Genomic DNA, 20,336 nt, shown 5'->3' with positions numbered 1-20,336 from the left:
GGGGTTATTTTGGTAGTGGCCTTTAAGCTGTAACAAGGGTTTTAGTCTCTTGTCGCAACTGAACCGAATTGGCTCTGACCGCTTGAGGTAGAAAAACACAAGAGACAGTCTCCCTGATTCTTGAGCTAATGGTTATAGGGACTGTTTTTCTCTAACCTCATATGTGACTTAAGTATGCGACTATTACAAAAAAAATTCATTAAGTTTTTTTGAATTACTTTTGAAAAATCACGAAAAACGTCATATCTCGAAAGCTACAAAGATTTGAGCAATCATATTTGAAATCAAGATTTGCATCTCCTGAGAGTACCCTGACATCATCCAACTACATGGTACGGAATTTCAATTTTGAAACAAAAATTTATCCAAAATTTTTGAAAACTTTTTGAAAAAATCACAAAAAAACCTCATATCTCGGAAACTACAAGGGTTTGAGCAACCATAATTGGAGACCAGGTGAGATAAAAAAAAGTGATAGTTGAGATAAAAAAGGAAAAAAAAGAAAAAAAATCGAAAAAAAGACACAAAAAGATTTTAAAAAAAGATTAAATTACTAAAAAAATTACTGAAATTTTAATGACCTTGAAGAAACTTAATTGAAAAATTTTCTTAAGCATTGCAATTTATGATACAGCTTAAACATGAAAAAATTCTTTCGTTGAAATTGTTATGCTAAAACATAGAAAATAGCTGCCACTCGCATTTAAATATAGTATAGATGTGCCAGTTGGTCATATTTGGAAGTTTGACATTGATACGAAAGTTTAATTTTGAGTTTGGGGACAAATGTAATTTTTCAAAAGTCGAACCGACCATGTAATGCTCAAGCTTAATTGCGGGAAAGTTGACAGAAACTACTAGAGTAAAATTGCTTTTCGTAATTTTACCAGAATCTTCAGACGAGTACAGCTGTCTTGGTCCCGACAGAATTTGGAAAGAAAAAAAATCGATTGGGCAAGAGTGAACCGTGACTGGGAAGGTGGACAGCTGAAGCTGCCCAATGGTCAAGAGAATAAAACTACTTGATTTAAACTTGCTTACTTCAAATTTCTTCTAGAATTTTAATTACATTATTTACTTGACTCTAGTCGTGTCCGTATGTGAGTACTGAATTAAATTTCTTGAGTACATTTTATGTAATAATGTTGAAATAAGGCGCGTTTTAGGTTGGTATATCTGAAATGGATCAAAGGTCCACTGTTCAATAAAAACTAATGGTATACAAAAGCTTCCAACCGTGTTTTTAATAGCGTTCGTGTATTTCAGGTATTTAGAGACGTAGCCATGAGGGCTTTCTTATTTCTAGAGTGGGGGGTATTTTGGTAGTGGCCTTTAAGCGATTACACGACTTGTAGTTTCATGTTTTACACGACCTGAATTGGCTCCGACTGAATGAGGTACAAAGCTGGTTTTTAAAGGTAGAGCCTTCACGCTATGTTAAATTTTTTTGGAAAGCCCTTACACCCCTACCAAAGGGTAGCAACGGTTTACTAAGGCTTTTTTTGCCTTATTCTTGACAATCAGCAGGGGATAAAACACCTAGTAAACGACAGTCAAGTCGGAAATAGGCTTGTTAAAAGGCCGCTCACAGGTAAAGGATATTGTTAAATAAGCAGCTTAGCTTCAATCCAGAGGGGTCTGGAGCCGGAACAAACTCTTCCTAGTTAGTTGATTTTACAAAATAGGCTCTAAGACCGTATCCGGATGGGTCTAGGCAAATTTATTTTGCCAATCCGGAGGGGTCCCAATTCGGAGGGGTCCCGTTTTTCGCTAATTTGGAAGAGTCATATTTTGCCAATCCGGAGGCGTCCCAATTCGGAGGGGCTCTGTTTTGGCCAATCCGGAGGGGTCCTGTTTCCCAAATCTGGAGGGTTACCAATTCGAAGGGTCCTATTATTTGCCTATCCGGAGGGGTCCCTGAAAGCCGATCCGGAGAGGCTTAGAAATTTGTTTTACGAACGCAATCGTAAAGTTCCTAATACATTCGTAAACGAAAGCAAGACATTTAGTGAATAGTTTTAATATATTAGGACAAATAGGCAGATCAAGAAAAACAGGAAGCCAGTGACTGCACTGGTAATTTGCCTCTCGCGATGTGGCCAACACTAAAACCAAAACAGGTCTAAACCCGGAGTTTTGCGACTCTAGGTCTAATCGAGGATAAATTTTGAAATTGATTGATTTGGATTAAAATCCAAAGTTGTTTTTTGGAAGAGTGGTTGCCTTGAGTGTTTTAGTAGGTCTAGCTCGAGCAATCCGAATGCAAATAGGTAACACAGACCTCGGTGGGTGCACTAGTCGCCCACTTGAAAAAAATACTGACTTCTAGCTTTAGCTCTTTTGTGCGGCACTAAACAGGGAAAGCTCTTTCTTTAGAAACCAAATCGACTATAGAATTGCGACAGACCAATTGCAATACCAACCTTTTTGAATATTTTTAAGTCTTTAATATTCAATAATTGTTCTCGATTGGGTAGTGACTACACTATATCTTAAAGATATTGACATCATCGGACTGTCCTAGCTTTTTATCTAATAACCAATAATCATTTGCTGCGCATAATTTGTATACACGCTGTAATGTGACAACTTGATAAAATTCGTGGTCACTCATTAGTTAAAACTTTCGAACATTATCTTGTTGTGATGATATTATAAGTTGTCAGACAACGAATACGGTAGCAAGCGAATCAAATGTGTGAGTAAGAAGCGAATCAAGTGTGTGATTAAGAAGCGAATCAAGCAGTAAGAAGCGATAAATTAAGATGAGTGTAGGCAAGTCAAGAACACCTAAGCTAAGTGATAGCTCTAGGAAATTTACACCGAACAAAAAAGAAAATCAATGAAGGACCCTTTTGTGGAAATGACCGGGAAGAAGAACAAGAAAGGGAAGAAAGTTTCAGGCAGAATCGTTCGAACAAGGAGTCAAAAGACTTCTGAAGACAAAAAAGCAATGTTAGTGGTGGAGATCCATCCAAATTCCAATCTGAATGAAAATTGGGCGGGACGTGGAACGGAAGGAGATGAGAATATAGGTTAACAAGCGAGTCTACTCCCGTAGAACAATCCACGTTTTGGCCAATTCGACCGGGGCAATTGATCAAGAGGAAATCTCGAAACAGTCCGACATTTTGACTGAAAATCCAGCAGTATCAGGCTCACCTACTGACAATACCATAATGCATGGGGTGACAGGGAAAGCGGCCAGGTTCTCCTCGTTTTTGGAACGAGTCAAGAACACTTTGGGAAATTTATTTCCATCTACTTTGGGAATGGGAGCGATTCAACAGAAAATCTTCGAAATCCTGTTGAATCGCTTTGGCTCAGGGGTGCAAGGTTACCAAGTCATGATGCGCTTCGAGAAACGGAGGCAACGTGAGGAGAAAACGATAGACAATTTCTTAGATGACTTAGAAATGCTGAGAAGGCGTAGTCAACATGATGAGTCAACAGCAGGATGAACCTAGCAGTAGCATCAAAAATCATAGATGGTGTGAAAACGATGAACTTTGGACAATGTTAGCAATGCATTATACACCTCTCTCACCCAATGCGCCTAAACCGGAGGAACTGCTGCTTAAGCCTCCTATGAGATCAGGTTATTACAAAAACATTTATGGCAATTTTAACAATGGACCTGCTAACCAGGGTAACAACTGGTACAAACCTAGGGACGACATGGACAAGAGACGCTCTTGTGCAAACTGCAGTTCAACAGACCATCATGTATCAGTATGTCCAAACTACAAACAAGGCATGATGGCGATTGGTTTCAGTCTAGACGATGAAGATGCATCAGAAATCGATCATCAGCATTTTATGAGAGGATTCATAGCAAATTTTGGTCCCAGGTCTTTCTTTTGCAACCTGGAGGGTCATTTTAAGTCAAATTGTTCACAACTTTGGGATGCTGTAGCGGACATCAAGCACCCAAGGCATGAAGAAGCTTTATCAGGCATCAAAGCCAGCAAGTCACGCCCGATGAGCGAGGCAGAAGCACGGAGGAAAGGAAGACCGCAAAAGCTGGCTACAAAGAAAATGCAAGCCGTGCTAGAAGAAACGAGTGAATTAGAGCCTAAGATCGACTAAAAAAGCGGCGGCAAGAGATGCCCTGAATAAACCTCAACAGGAATTGGCAATAAGGGAAATAAACAAAAAGTCAGCTCAAAATCTTTGAAGCATCTGAGGTAGAAGAAACGAACCACCGATAAGTTTGTGCATGAAGCTGAACCTGATCTCCGGCAGACGTTCGGGATGGTGCTACAGGGGAGTAAGATACAATCAATAATCTCGATGGATGATCATCAGGTAATCAGGAATCTAAGTGAACCTTCGGAGTTTACTATGATGCATCTAGATAATAATGCGGATTACCTGAGACAAGCAGAGCCACGCACTGAATCGAGAGCTTTGCGAGGCTGTTAACAACGGGTGGCACCCGAACAATGAAAGTTCACGGGTGTTACGTAGAAGTCTACGGACCATATCAAGTGATGTTAAACGTGGATGGGATTTTTGGTTTTATCAAGACCTACGTCACGACAGACAAGGGCCAAATGGGACAGATATATTTAGATCGGGAAGAGCTAAAGGTCCGTAGAATTGGTCATGACGCCATGGTGGAACAAGATTCGGTACACATTAGATATAAAGCGGATTTGACTTCACATCTGCTAGACACGATGGAAAGAAGATCGGAGCAACAGGACTTCTAGACACTGGAGTCAGTGTATTGCCGATAAAGACAAGGGAAAGGATGGACTTCACCAGGAAGGACCAGATACCGACGAACTTAAGGTTGGCAGTCGCCAACCGCGGAGCAATCTACGTGGCTGGGAGAACTCCAATAACAGCTTTCCACATAAGAGGACGGAACCTATGGACGATTCGGATCATTTGATCTTTCGGCGCGACTTCGTCAGGAAATTTGACGTGATGATCGACTTCAATAGTTAACTGATAAGGATTAGGAACCCAGACAGGAAGTATGTTAAGCGACCAGTAAATAGGTTAAAAACTTATGAAAATAAGATACCAATTTTTCGAGACAGAAAAGTGAAATTACAGCCCAGCTAGGCAGTATAGCGGTTTTTAGGATGAGAAAATTAAACCCAATGAGTGATACCGAGCAGGTTTGTTTGGTACCCAACCCAAACAGTCAAAGTTCAGTGGTTTTAAGACGGAGCTTTTTGTCACTCAAAACGGGCTGTGTGGGTGAATTGCTGATTGAGGACGGACTAAGAAACGTCAAACCTGAAGAAGCATCAAGTAAGAAACTGTTCAACTCATGCAAATAAAGATCTGACTTTAAAAAGGATTAATGATTTAAAATCTTTATATAAAATATTTTCAATAAGAACTGAAACAGATGAATGCTTGTCGAACTACTCGAGTTTTGAGGAATGCCCCTCGTCATAAGAACTAGAGTCTGACCAACCGGTTTTGCCAGAGATGGAGCATTTAAGGGGTGAGATAGGTGAAGGATAGTTTGAGTTGCTAAGGGCAGTTTTGTTTCGGAACGCGGAGGTTTTTTGAAAACATAAAGCGGATATTGGTTGTTGTAATTTCATCGAGCATGAGATCGAACTAGAAGAAGGCGTCTTTCCCCACAGAGAGGGAGCGAGGCGCATGACACTTCAAAAACCGAAGCCGTGCCGAGCGGAAATAGAAGTGCATCTCGAGTACGATATGATAGAACCCTCGAAGTCACCTTGGGCTTGTTTTGATATCATGGCCAAAAAGAAAGACGAACAGCTAAGATTCGGTTGCGTTTTTCGTTACCTGAACGCGGTAACCGTAAAGGACGCTTACCCAATGCCACACAAAGACGAGAGCCTCCCAAAACTTGGCGATGTCAAGTTTTTCACTATACTGGACATGGGTTCTGCCTTCTGGCAGGTTCCTCTGCAAAAAAAGACAGAAAAGACCGGATTGGCATGTGAGTTAGGCTTTTACCAGTGGAAATCGATGCCTTTTGGCTTGTGCAATGAGACGGCGACCTTTCAAAGACTAATGACTCAGGCTTTGACCAGCATAATGAAAGTATGGGAATCACGTGACGTGCTACGTTGATGACGTAGTGATAGCGACACTCACCTTTGCTGACCACATCGACAGACTCGATGAAGTCTTTGACAGCATGAAGAGAGCTGGCTTGAAATGCAAATTCTCGAAATGTGAGATCCTTAGAGACTCAATAAACTATTTGGAAAGAATGGTAGACAGGCATGGCGTGAGGCCGGATCCGGAAGTGGTGAAGCCGTGTTGACATGGAAGGCCGCCAGAACGGACACACAGCTTATGAGCTTCCTAGGAACTGCGAATTACTAACGAGAGTTCATAAAAGGATACGCAGACAAAGTCTATCCCATGCAGCAACTGAAGCGCAACAAAACTAGGAAGTTCGAATGGAATGAAAAAGCTCAGGAAGCCTTCGAGAATATAAAACGGGAAATGTGCGAAGCGACAGAAAAAGGCATGTACGTTCTCTACACTGATGCTTCGGTGGTAGTCATTTTCGGAAAACTGCATCAGTAGCAGGAGTGCAATGGGAGAACAGTTCTCTGTCCCATTGCAGACGGCAGTAGGGTGCTGAGTGACACTGAGATGAAATACGGTGTACCAAAAGCAGAAAAGTTTGCGGTAGTCACGTTCGAGAAGTACCGAGCCTACTTGGGTAGTGCTCCCTTTAAGTTGTGTGTGGACAATCGAACCCTATCCTGGCTGAAGACGTACTCGATGGGACAGAGTTGTTTTGGTCGTTGGAAGTCAGGTTAGATGGCTATCATATGATAGTCGAGCACAGGATGCGTGAAAAGCACCAGAAGCTGACAGAAAACTGAATTTTATGAAAGAAGGGAACAAAAGCAAGCCAATCAGGCGGAAATAAAGAAAGGATTCTTGTTTTTAGACAAAAAGATTTACGAAAGTGAAGCAAAGCGATCGAGGATGGTGATTGACAAGATGAAAGACAAGAAGATGAATTTGGGTAACAAAGTGTTGTTAAGAAAAACTGGAAGAACAAAAAAAATTCTGAACCTCCAACGAAGGCTGTCAACTCAGCTAAACGAAAACGAGTCGAAGATATCATGGATATGGGGCAAGGCGATGACAGATTACCTGCCACATCCGAAACAATGGCCGATGTAACGATGGTGCCACCTATACTCATGGCTATAAGACCAAGAGGAGTGACCGCACTCTTACTGGAGCTACGCTAGAAATGGAAGTACTCAGCCAAAGTGGTGAAAGTACCCTTCGGGATTTCAAACCATTATGCATGAATCACGGAAAAGGAAGCGTCATAGGACAGCTTACCCCAGTGGAATACAGCCGATCAACAGTATCGGACACCGTCTCGATAGACGAACTCGCCGGTGGAAACATGGAAATGATGGAAGACAGGAACTCAGCAAGATGACACCTGATGGCCCTAGAAAATAAGTGTGCCATGGAATGTTACTTCGAAGAAATGATACAGGGCACGACGATGAAGCAAAAGACATATGGATTGTTAGTCTCTTCCAAAATGCACACAGAAACGGTGGATCATTTGGTGAGTTTGCCTTGGAGAGCAGTAGTACTATGTCATTTTGAAGAAGAAATGCAAACAACTCGGAAAATACATGCTCTAATAGCGATTAGCGATACCGCTCTAAGGCAACTTAGATTTGCTTGGTGTATGACGGGACTGAGGACGGGAGAGTATGAATCGGAAGAAAGAAAAAGGTCGAAAGTAGAGAAGGTGCTCTTGATGACGAGTCTAAGAGACCTAATGAGTTGTAAAGGAGCGGCTGTAGCGTGTGCGAAACGGAGAGACGCTCACTCTTTCGTCCGTTTCATGTTGGAACAAATATTGGTACCAGCACTGAATACCTGTGCAAAATACTGAGAGGAGGCAGTGACCTAGCGAAGACCTTGCTCTTACAAGCGCTATTGGATATTCACCAAAGCAAAAAACTTGTGGAACTAGAACCTTTGAAGAATATCGACGAAATCAGAAGATTATCAAATAAGGAGCTTTGGCTCACGAAAAAATCGGTGGTGACACTGCTGAAGTCCAGTGAGTACTGCGGACCGAACAGAAAGAAGTCATACCACTATGTGTCGGGAATTGTTGAAATGGCATACAATCCTTTCATCAATGAGGACATACGTGATTGTATATTCAATTACGAGCAAGTTTTGTTGCTGAGATTCTGGTTGACGAGAATTTTGATGATAAGAAATATTGCTAGTCCATACCGAAAACTGACAACAGTGTGAAAATTGGATTGGGATTCTTTGATGAGTTACTAAGAACAAGCCTGATCGTAGTGTGGGAGTTGATGAAACCATCAAGATGCCCGAGTCCAAATACTGATTCAATATTGCGCGCGACGCAGGAGGTGCAGAGAGAATTAAATGAAGATTGCAATTTGTGCGATCTCAACATCATCTACAACTTAGTGACTACAGATTCTAGGAGCAATCGAGTGAACAGTGTAGAGTTGCCTAGCTGGGGACCAGAATACTGGGTCACACTTGGTAGCTGCCTGGCGAAACACTGTGGACTAGAAAGTCATATGTGTGGAGGTCTTGACTGCGTGAAAACACTTGCAAAGCAGCATAAGCAAATGAAGATACGCTTCGGAAATATAGTGATGAAAGCAAAAACGGAAAAATAATTAAAGCAGATTGTCTTGGAGGAACTAAAGTGAATCTAGTGACTGCACTAGGTTCTACAGCGTGTTTGTACCTTTAGAGTCACTATTAAATCTAGAACAAGAACAATAAATGGTCACAGCCATCAGTGTAGAAGTGTTTCCGGGAGTGTTACGGACTGAACAGAGTCATATCGGAAAACGGAAAGAAGCATTAGAAGTGGAGATAAACATCAGGCGGAGTGATACTTATCGCAGACCGTCTGAAGCAAGATATCTTTTAGATTCGATGAAGGCTCCGACGTGGAAAAACCAATGTCCAGTAGACTTCGTAGCAGTGGATGTAAAGAGCAAAAGATGAAAGTGGATCAGGCATTCTCAGTGACAAAATGTGTAAGACTTGCGAGAATGTCGGAGAAGTCTTATGAGTTGCTCTGTAAGTCGTTTGGCGCAGTTTCAGGAAGAATCAAGGACGAGTTGAAATTGATATTAGAAAAGAAGTTCATGGGATATGCTAGTGGGAACTTCAGTGATTTTGAAAGACACAAGCAGAAAGGATCAAAAGCAACGGATTACAATGCAGTAGATGAGAGTGATGAAATCCACCAATGATGATGTGAGTGGAACCGTCGGGGAAACGAAATTGGAGATGCATCATGTTGACACATGATGACTTCACATGCCGTTGTTTGCTACAAACATGGTGGTATCCTGGGCGAAGTAATCTGGTGTTGATCTGGGACTCTAAAGAGCTGCTCTCCATGTGTTCACCAGACTTATCACAGCCCATAACAACAGTGATGGTGGGAGTTATGATGGCTGGAAGCTCATTTTAAGAAGAACAATCGACAGGAAGCATCGGCCAAAGAACAGTCAGAGGAACTTGGTTGTCTGAAAGATTTAGATTTTTTTTGCAAAATCTTGAATATTCCAATGTAAGTGAGAAAATATGGACTAGAAGACGGTTGATGCCATGGTTCAGAGCCAACAAGACTGCATGGTTGTACGAGTATGCCAAAAAACATATGTCGAAGCAGAGCAGAATGTACAGTTTGTATCAGATGGACATAAGCTTTCAAACGAGCTTTTGTGACACATCCGAATGCAGTGGCCACCGCAGTGAAGAGGACATCGAAAACGAATGATTGTGACGGAAGAGAAAGAGAAGAAATATTGAGTGAAAATCTGGAAGGAATGTGACGTTGTGCCTCCATAACAGCATCTGTAGAAATAGAGAAACTAATGTAGACCGTCTACCTTGTTGCAAACAAAGGGTAGAAGATCAGAGGTAAAGGAAAACTGCCTCCAACAGCGTCAAAATAGCCACTTATGTGTTGCAAGACACTGAAACCGAGAGGGTGGAGTCGATATCACAGGAGAAAGAGAAAGAGACGAAGCAATGGCAAAAAGCCGAATGACAAGATGCAAAAAGGAGAAAGAATAGAAGAATTTAGAAGTTTCAGAAAATCGAAACGACGAAAACAAAAATAAAGGAAAGAACGAAGGAAAAATAAAGAAGAGGAAATTAAAACTCAGAATAGTTTTTAAGCGAGAAAGACTCAAATGAGAAACCGAGCAATTAAGTTTGAAATTAAAACTGAATGAAAAAAATTTTTTAAGTTATTTTGAGTTTAGGATTTGTTGCATTTTTAATTTTACATTGTGTTTTTAGTTAGTGTTTTTAAAGACACTTACTATTTACCTGGAGAGGTTTTAGTGGAATTTATATGTATATATTCCAGCCCGCATGATTGTTTTTAATCAACTAACATGATTTTCTTTTGGTGGTGATATGAACGACTTGAGTAAGCTCCTGAAGAGGGAGGTTTTTTCATAGTTATTTCTAACCACCGAGTTTCTCAATTTTGATGTTCAGGACCAATAACAACTAAACCAACTAAATATCCTAAGGGAGGAAGCATAGTAGGATAATTTTAGTTTGCTGGTTGGCGAGACTGTCTTGTGTCCCAACACTTTTTAAACCTAGGAGGAAAGTTTTAATTAGGAACTGACAATGGAAGTCAAAACGCAAATTGTATATCGTGTTATATCTTCATAGTACAGATTAATGAAAGTGTTAGAAGGCTATTGCGGTGTGGTTTGATGCTATTTGTAGCACGTAGTGAATCAGTATAACGTGGATAAATTTCTTTTCTTGCATTGTGTAAACTCTGTTTGATGACATTGTACCATTTTGATGAATCACTCGCAGTTCAATGAGGACATTGACCGGTATTGTCCGGGAAGTATGTGACGTTACACCAGAATGGCGCCTGAAATGCTTGGCATAAGGGATTTTTTTGGAGCAGTTTAAGGGGAGAATTGGCTGTTTCAAAGGATTTATGGTCTCAGGTGACAAAGTGAGCGAATTGGAAGAAGTCGTTTTGACTGAGATGGGAAAATTTTAAAATTTGTTGTGAGGACACGTGACCATTCTGATTTTGGCAAATACAAAAAAAGTGCAAAAATCAAAACATTGAGTTCCGCTAGTCGGAATAAGAACGACTGTTTTCGCTGAGAAAAACGGACCGCAGATCGGAAATTGCAAAACGATTGCAACATTTCTGTTGACTTCAACAATCGGGAAGGGCGAGACTTGAGATTGCAGCCCTTCCCAGTGCTGATGAGAGCTTATTTGGTGAAGCTCATCAATTCGGAGGGGTCCTGGAAAAAGACTTGAAACTCATTTTAGACACTTTTCAGCTTCCGGGAATGTTCTGAAATGAATCAAATATCATCAAATTCATTTGTCAGAATATGAGAAGCTAGGAGTTGAGGGAAAGGGTTGATCCATCTCCGATGCATATGATGATTTTTATCTGAACAGAAACAATTGTAATATGATAATTAAGTAGTAGCCCTGTTTTAAGGAGTGACCTCGTGGTCTGAAGATACTGAGACCAAGCCATGTGCTCACTACTTTTGCATGTAACTAAGTTAACTTGCGCGATCTGGCCGATAGCCCTAAATAGTAACGACTTTGTCGACCCAATTTTAATGGACCACACATTGAACTGGCTTTGGTATAGACGGTTAAAAGCATGTGTAGCTGTGTTTAGACGCTAGACAGTCGGTTTAGAACCTAGCTTTATTTTCCGTCGGTATGTACTTGTATCGCAATTGGTGCGAAGCTCAGCTTCGCCTATGTGTTCAAACAATGCTTAACTGTTTCAAATTTTGCATTAATTATTCAATAATTGCAGCACTGTTTCAAATTTTGCATTAGTATTTAAAATATGTCACGAAATTATACTGAACAGGTATTTTTTAATTAAATGTCTGAATGCTGCTGCTATTTTATACAAAAAAATGATCTTTATAATAATAATAACACTAATAATAATCATAATAACCATAATAATAATAATACAGAATTTAGGAATAAAAAATCCAAGGACTAAATCAAGTTCCCAGTTTTTAAAAATTTTTAGTTGATGTCAAAGTTTTTCGAGTTTATGGCAGCAGTTGTAAGCACAGTTTTTTTCCTCTCTCTTTTCTTTTTTTTTAAATCTTTTTTTTTATTATTTTAAAGTAATCAGAAGGTCTAAAGTATCATAGTAACCGAGGTTACAGCCAGGAGTCCTTTCATCACGTATTCCAGTTGAAAAACACAGTTGATTCGCCAAGTACATAAATCTCGCTCAGTAAATTTTTCATAGAAGAATTTCCGGTATATTTCAGTCAGTTTTTCTTTCAAACTTTGTAATCTTTCGTTATCACGTCCCCCTTATATTTTATTCTGGACAACTGAATTTTTTGAGACCAAATTTCTGAGCCAGTGAGACAAGAGATCTAGGCCTGCCTTCGGATCTGTTATGAAGATTCTATCAGCAACACCAAACAAGAGTGTAAGGTTAAATCTCAAAATATCATTATTCTGTATTGATTGTAATCGTTGCTTCTTTAAAGATTCGATATGCTGTGTACCAATGTAGTGATCCTTTTGTTGTGTCCAATTGTCTTGCTGCATGTCTCCTCACTCTGTGGATTGCCTTTTCCTTGGATTCGGTATCCCAAAGAAACGGCTTACTTATCTGCTGGACTTAGTGCACTGATGCAAGTGGCCTGCCTGCAAAATATTGTTATATGTACGTGATTTCTTTTTGTGACTGACAAGGTTTTAATGATTCTATTTTCTGAAGGCAATAAAAATGGCACGAATCGAGGAGGGTAGATTTTGTTTGACAATTCTCTTGATGCATTACGACTTGATTTATTCATAAAAATTTTCCGATGTATTTATATAGCGTTGGTACGGCCCTATCCAACATGTGCACGTACCTTCGCATGACGAAAGGGCCCTTTTCAATTGACCCTTTTTTTCTGAAGGCAAGGTTACAAAAATTTTTAAATGCTTTTCCCATTGTGGCACCCAGAGGCAATTTAAGGACCACTAAGATTTTCATGCATTGTATGGATACTTAAAAAAGCTACAATGATAATCAAAATTTGATTTTTTTCAAAGGGCAGTGTAACATTTGCCCGGAAGATACATATCGACGGAAAATAAAACTAAGTCCTAAGACGACTGGCTAACGTCTAAACAGAGCTTTATATGCTTTTCACCGTCTCTACCAAGCCAGTACTTTCGGTGGTCTTTTCTAACATCGGATCGACAAAAACGTTACTGCTTTCGGCTTCGGTCAAAACACTCAAATTAACTTAATTACATGCAGAAATAGTGAGCTCATGGCTGGGTCTCAGTATCCCCAGACCACGAGGTCACTCCTAAAAACAGGGCTACAACTACTTATTATATTACTATTGTTTTTGTTCAGTAGATAAAAATCATCATCTCCATCGAAGATGGATCAACCCTTTCCCCCAACTCCTAGCTTCTCATCCTTATCAAAATGAATCCAGTTGTTAATTAAATTCAATTCAGGACATGACAAGAAGCTAAAAGTTTATATAAAAGAATACTAGTTTCAGTTCCGAAACCCTTCCGGATTCTTGAATCCACTGAATCAAGCTCGTTAATCTTGATTTCTTCGTAATCCGGACGGATGTCCTTCACCCTTCACCGTTGTCTGCAACGGCCTTGCAACTATTGTAGCGACACAATAGTTGCAACTCGGAACGTTCTCTGCTATTCCTGCAATCTGCTGTTGTTTTTTGATCACGATTCTCGTAGTTATCGTCCGCGCAACTAATGTTGTTGTGTTTTTCTTCGACCTTTTTGCCAAAATGGACGTTTCTGACGTTTCTCAGAAATGTTACGTAATCACTTCGAAAATTTAAAAATTAGCAATTCCCGAATCCTTCAACCTTCACGTTTTGTCCCATCGTTCAAATAACGTCGCCAATCCCTCAAAATCACCAATTCGGAAGGCTCGCTGCTAAAATTTCGAATTCCGCAGAGATTGCATTTTTCACATTCTGGTCGAATGTCACATACTCCCCGGACAGACCGGTCAATGTCCTCATTGAATCACGCAATGTTCGTAAAATAGATACAGTGTCATCGAACAGAATTTACAAAATGCACGAAATTACTTTTACCCACGTCACATCGACTCACTGCAGAATATAAATGGCATCATACTACATCACTATAGCCTTCAAATTCTTTCATTAATCTGCACATTGAGGATATGACCGAAGATAAAACATATTTTCTGACTTCCAGTGTCAAGGTCCCGATAAAAATTTTTTCTCTTAGGTTTAAAAGGTGCTGGCTTGCAGGACAGTCCTGCCAACCAACAAGCTAAAATTTTCCTAATATGCTTTTCCCTTCGGAAATCTTGCTTGTTATTGTCCTGAATACTAAAACTAAGAAACTCTGAGGTTAGCAAGAACAATGAAACAATCTCCCTCTTCGAGAGATTACTCAAGCCTTCCATGTCACCACAAAGTGATCAGTTCTCCTAGCTGATTAAAAACAGTCATGCAGGCTGGAATATTTTAATATACTCCTTCACTTAAGCCTTTCTAAATAAATAGTAAGTGAGTGTCTCTAAAGCCACTCGACTAAAATCAAAATGCAAATTTATAAATGCAACAATTTCAAAACTCAACTAAATGTTTCAGTTTTCAATTACAACTTGGTTGCTTGGTTTCTCACTTGAGTTTTTTCACACACATAAAACAATTCTGCGTTTTAACTTTTCCTTCATTACTCCTTTGTTCTCTTCTTTTTTCGTCGTTTAGAAGTTCTAAAACTTCTAAATTCTTCTAATTTTTGTCTCTTTTTTCCCATCTTGCTTTTCGGTCATTCGTCAATGTTCCATTTCTTCCTCCTGTGATACTGACTCTGCACTCTCAGTCTCCGTATCTTGTAACACATCGTTAGCAATCCTGACGCTGCTGGAAGCCGTCCTCCAACACTTCTGCTCTTCTACCCTCTGTTTGCAACAAGGTAGGGGATCCACGTTAGATTCTCTGTTCCTGCAGAAGCTGTTGTGGAGACACAACGTCACGTTTCTCTCCAAATCTTCCTTTAACATCTCTGCTTTCTCCTTTCCACTACGTTCACTCGTCCTGGAAATTCTTTTCACAGCGATGGTCACTGCATTCCGATGAGTCACGAGAGCTCGCTTAAAAGCTCCTGCTCCAATGTCCAGCTAATATTCACTGTACACTCTGCCATGCTTCGACATAATATGCTTTTTCGCATATTCATACAACCATGCAGTCATGTTAGCTCTGAACCATGGCATCAATCGTTTCCTCGCCCATATCTTCTTCACTTCCATCGGAATGTTTAGAACTTTGCACATTGTCTCAAAAAGATCTAAATCTTTTAGACAATCTAACTTCCGCAACTGTTCTCTCGTCGGTGCCTCCTGTCTGTTATTTTCTTTCACATGAGCTTCCAGCCATCGTATCGCCATCATAACTCCCACTATCACTATTGTTATGGGCTGTGATGAGTCTGGTAAACCCATGGAGAGCAGCTCTCCAGAGTCCCAGATCAACATCAGATTACTACGCTTGGGATACCACCAGGTCTGCAGCAAGCAGTGGCAAGGAAACTCGTCATGCGTCAACATGATGCTCCTCCAATTACGTTTTCCCGAAGCTTCCAGCAATGGTTCCACTTCCATCATCACTCGGTGGACTTCATCATTCTCGTCTACTGTATTGTAATCTGTAACAGTTGATCCTCTCTGTTTCTGTCTCTCAAAGTCACTGGAGTTCCCACTCACGTATCCCATGTATTTCTTTCCCAGTATCGATTCCAACTCCTCCTTGGTCCTCTCTGGAACTGCTGAGAGCATCTTACATAGCAACTCGTATGACTTCTCGGACATTCTCGCCAGTCTCACACACTTCGGCACTGAGAAGGCTTGATCCACAATCGTTCTTGTACTCTTCACGTCCACAGCTACGAAATGTACAGGGTATCTGCTCTTGCACATTGGAGCCAATGTTGAACCCACCAAATATCGTGCTCCTGATGGTCTACAATAAGTCTCACTGTGTCTAATGTTCATTTCCGTCTCGATTGCATCCCTCCATTTTCCTATGTATTTCTGCTCAGTCTGCAGAACTCCTGGGAATACTTCTACACTGATGGCTGTGACCATCTCATGTTTTTGTTCTAGATTCAATAGTGACTCTAAAGAACCAAACATGCTGTAGAATCCTAGTGCAGTCACTAGATTCACATCGGTTCCTCCATGGCAATCTGCTATCAGTTCCGTTTCTGTTCTTGCCTTCATCACTACGTTTCCAAACAAAACCGTCAATTGCTTGTGTTGTTTTTCCAGGGTCTTCACACAGTCCATACCTCCACAAACGTGACCCTCCAGTCCGCAGACTTCCGCCAGACAGCTACCAGGTTTGACCCAGTCTTCTGGTCCCCAGCCAGGCAACTCCACTTTATCTTCTCCGTTGCTCTTAGAGGCCGTTATCATCACATTATATATGATGTTGAGGTCACGCAGGTTACAGTCTGCATTCAGTTCCCTCTGTACGTCTTGTGTCGCCCGTATTATTGAGTCAGCGTTGGGACTAGGACACCATGATGGCCTCATCAATTCCCACACTGTCATCAAGCTCGTTCTCAGTAGTTCATCTGAGAATCCCAACCCAAACTCCACTCTTTTGTCGGATTTTGGTACTGAAGGTGCAGTCACCTCTTCTTCCAAGACCAGTCCCAATTTGGCCTGTGTATTGTTAACGCTCTTAATCGTTACAATTCTGGACGTCCAGAATCTTAGCAACACCGCCTGCTCATAATCGAAGAAGCAATCGCGTATGTCTTCACTCAGGAAAGGATTGTACGCGATCCCTATGATCCCGGATACATAGCCATACGATTTCTTCTTGATCGGTCCACAGTATTCACTGGATTTCGGCAATGCTCCCATAGATTCTTTAGTGAGTCTCAGCTCCTTCTTCGTACTTTTCAGTTCATCGTTCATCTCATCCAGATCTTGCATGGTTTGGTTCGTCTGAACTTTCTGTCCTACTTTCGCCCTTTTTGGTGGCACAGCTGCTCTCAGTGGTGAACCAGACGAGGTCGCCTCGCTGTTCATCTCCCGATGCATTCTCCTAAGCCCAGGTTTGGGCTTGGAGGGCATTGGTATCTCACCTGGTTGATAAGTCCTAGAACTTCCCAATCCAGGCTCATTCGCCAAGTCACTCCCTGAGAGAGCCCCGTTTCTCCACCCCATCACTCTCATGTTCGGGCGGTCTATTACTCCTCTTTCTCCATATGCTGCCATCAACAGGACTTCCGTGGGGCGGTCCCCACGGCTGTCGTGCCCCAAGATGTTGATCAGGGCGGTCAGCAACATGACTACCTCTGGGTCCTCCAGAGCGAAGTCTCGATCGATCAGCCGACGATAGATCGCATCTATCATCGGTCCTACATATGCCTCTGCCAGTTCCATCAATTCATCCAAGTTGAAGTTATCCATTCTATTCTTTCAAGTTTGATTTGATTCGATTCGATTCCAAGGTTTTGACTCAAGTGAGTAATTAAATGATCAATCAGGATCTAGAAAAGAAGTCACAAATATCACACTTGTCAGTCTCACCTTAACATATATCGTTAAAATTTGCTTAAAAACAGTTCAGATAAAAAGATATTTATCCTAAAAGTTTATTAAAATCAATTAGTCTCTAAAATTTTGGAATTGGACCTAAGATTGGACAGTCCAAACTTTGGATCTATTCCTAAGATCGTCATTCAGTTGTTCATGGTCACTAACCCCTACTTACCCATGATCTTAATAACCTAACACATAACATAACATAACATAACATAACATAACATAACACATAACATACATATCACATATTACATACATACAACTTAGTCTTTGGCCTAACACCCTCTCGCACATCACTCAGCCTATACTTAAGTAAAATTTCTTATGTAGATATACTTGTATGTTCGTATCAGAGAATATCACGTGTACAAGCGCGTACAATTCCCGAGGATGCAGTCTTCCTCTGTTTGGATCGTACACTGGAAGCGAGAGTTCCTTCCTGTCCATTTCCACAAGGAAGTCCCTCAGCCTCGTCAAGGACAAGACTAGGTTCTCTGGGTCCACGTGCTGCTTCTCCGTCGCCCTCGTTACCAAGAAGCATAGGTATTTTCCCGGTATCTGCGACGCCGCCGGGGGTAAGGCTACTACGCCCCCTATCCCTGGTCTTTGCTTCCAAAGGAATTCCACGTTTTTGTATTCTCTCTTAAAATCTGCCGCTAGCGCTGTCCTAAAACTCATGTCTGCTGTGATTGCTATCGCACATGTTCTGTTTGTGAGTATGATATCACTGTCTGTTAGTATTATGTTACTTGAATATTCATTTGGTAAGTTAAAATATGACTCAACTACCCTGCCTATGCCAGGTTTCTTAGGCTCTTCGCCTGTTTCTGCTTCTAAGTCTCCTGTTTCTCTTGCAATTCTTAATTTTTTATTATCAAGTTTTCAGTGTGGGTAAGTCCTACCCCCACTCCCCGGACAAAAATATCCATCGACGTCCCCGTCGATCGCATACCGGGTATCAAGTCGATGTTAGAAGCCGGAATGAGTAGTCGTCCTTCCTGGGCAGCCCAGGAAGGATCATCTCGTTCGGTCTTGATGTTTTTCATGCTTTCACGATCTACGTCTTGAATCGTGACACTGGTCTCCTCAGGATCCGAGGTCGTTTCATTCAGCCACTCTAAGACACGCAGGTTCGTCAAGTCTTGTTCGTATGACTGCTGTTGCTCGTCGTCGAATTCTACCTCGGGTTTTGACCAGTCGTCAACCCACTCATCGTCGTGATCATCGACTATGTCAATGTCTTGTGACACAGTTATTTCCTCTAAACCCACTACTTCCTCCACTATCTTCTTCAGATCTATCCTGTCCACTACGAAGTCGTCACCATAAGGATTGTATTTCTTTCTTGGTCTCTTCCCGTCCTTCTGACGAGTCTGTATCGTGAACGGAAGATCCGGTTCCAAGTTCTTGGGAACCTCTATCTGTTCGGGATCCTGCCAATCTTCCTCTGCGTAGGGTAAGGTTTCATCGTTCGCTTCGATCTGTTCGTTTGGATCCAGGTCCAGCGGTGTATCCGTACTTTCCTCTACGAGTTCGTTTCCATCGTTCTTCTCCCTGGTGCCTTTTTCATTGACCTCGCAAGCAGGATCCATCATTAGATAATCCCCTTCTTCCATGTCTGCAGGTATACACCAGTCTTCTGTCGATGGATTCTGTGGCTTTATGTTCTCATAGTGGGCGGCTCGGCCAGTACTCAGTCTATAAAAGCGTCCCTCCTGGTGCACCTCTGTAATCATGAAGGGTCCCCGCCACTTTTTTAGGAGCTTTTTCGTCCCTTTCGGTGGTATAACGTTCTGGAATACCCATACGTAGTCTCCCACCGAGTAAGCCTTTGCAGCAGCTGCTTTCTTGTCGAACCTTTTCCTCTGCCTTGCCTGTGCCTGCTGAGTATTTCGTCTACACAAATCGTTCAACTCCTGTTGGCGTCTGATCACATCCCTCACGTAGACCTGTGGGGACGTTTTCTTTCCCTCATACTCTGGGTAGAAGAAGGTTAATGGTAATGAATTTTCGTGTCCAGTTAGCATCATGTGTGGACTGACTCCGGTGGTGGAGTGTTGCGTGCTGTTATATGCTCCCATCACCTGTGGAAGGTATCTGTCCCAATCGGTCATGTACCTGGAACAATATACTCTCAGCATCGACACTAACGTCCTATTCTGTCTTTCCACTAAGCCGTTCGTCTGAGGGTGGTATGTCGTGGAGTGAGCTTTAGCGACCTGTGAGCGTCTCATAGGCTCTTTCGTAAGCTCTCCTACGAAAGCTGTTCCATTATCCGATTGAAACGTCATCGGACAACCATGTCTTGCTATCCACGTGTTGATCAGGTGGTCGCATGTGTCTTCCGCCGAGGCTGTTATGCAGGGCACGGCCTCTGCATACTTCGTAAAATGATCTATCATGACCAGCACCTGATTAAAACCATTGTCTGTCAAGCATATCTTTTGGTGATCTATTTGCACCACCTCGTTGAACTCAGACGACTCGATCGATTGTAAAGGAAATCGCAACTTCCTTGGATCCTTGACCTGTTGGCATTACAGACATGCTGTTACCCATTTCTCGCATGCCTTTTTCATCCCAGGCCACTGGTTCTGTCTGATAGAGTTGCTGTAACACTATCGCGTTATACTTGTATAGGACTCTGTCTTCCTCCCTTCTTTTGCAAGCCACAATCCCGTCCTTGTTCAAA

The 20,336-nt window shown here is 41.6% G+C and overlaps 1 protein-coding gene across 1 annotated transcript in view; it reads left to right on the top strand.

The window, feature by feature from the left end:
- Positions 1–20,336, top strand: part of LOC134850944 (centrosomal protein of 164 kDa-like) — a 556,693-nt gene that overhangs the window by 279,972 nt on the left and 256,385 nt on the right. The window lies entirely within an intron of this gene.

This window comes from Symsagittifera roscoffensis, chromosome 7 (assembly GCF_963678635.1).
Source record: "Symsagittifera roscoffensis chromosome 7, txSymRosc1.1, whole genome shotgun sequence".
Lineage (NCBI taxonomy): Eukaryota > Metazoa > Xenacoelomorpha > Acoela > Convolutidae > Symsagittifera > Symsagittifera roscoffensis.
The sequence above is the reverse complement of the archived record's forward strand: the minus strand, read 5'-3'. Positions and strand labels throughout refer to the sequence as shown.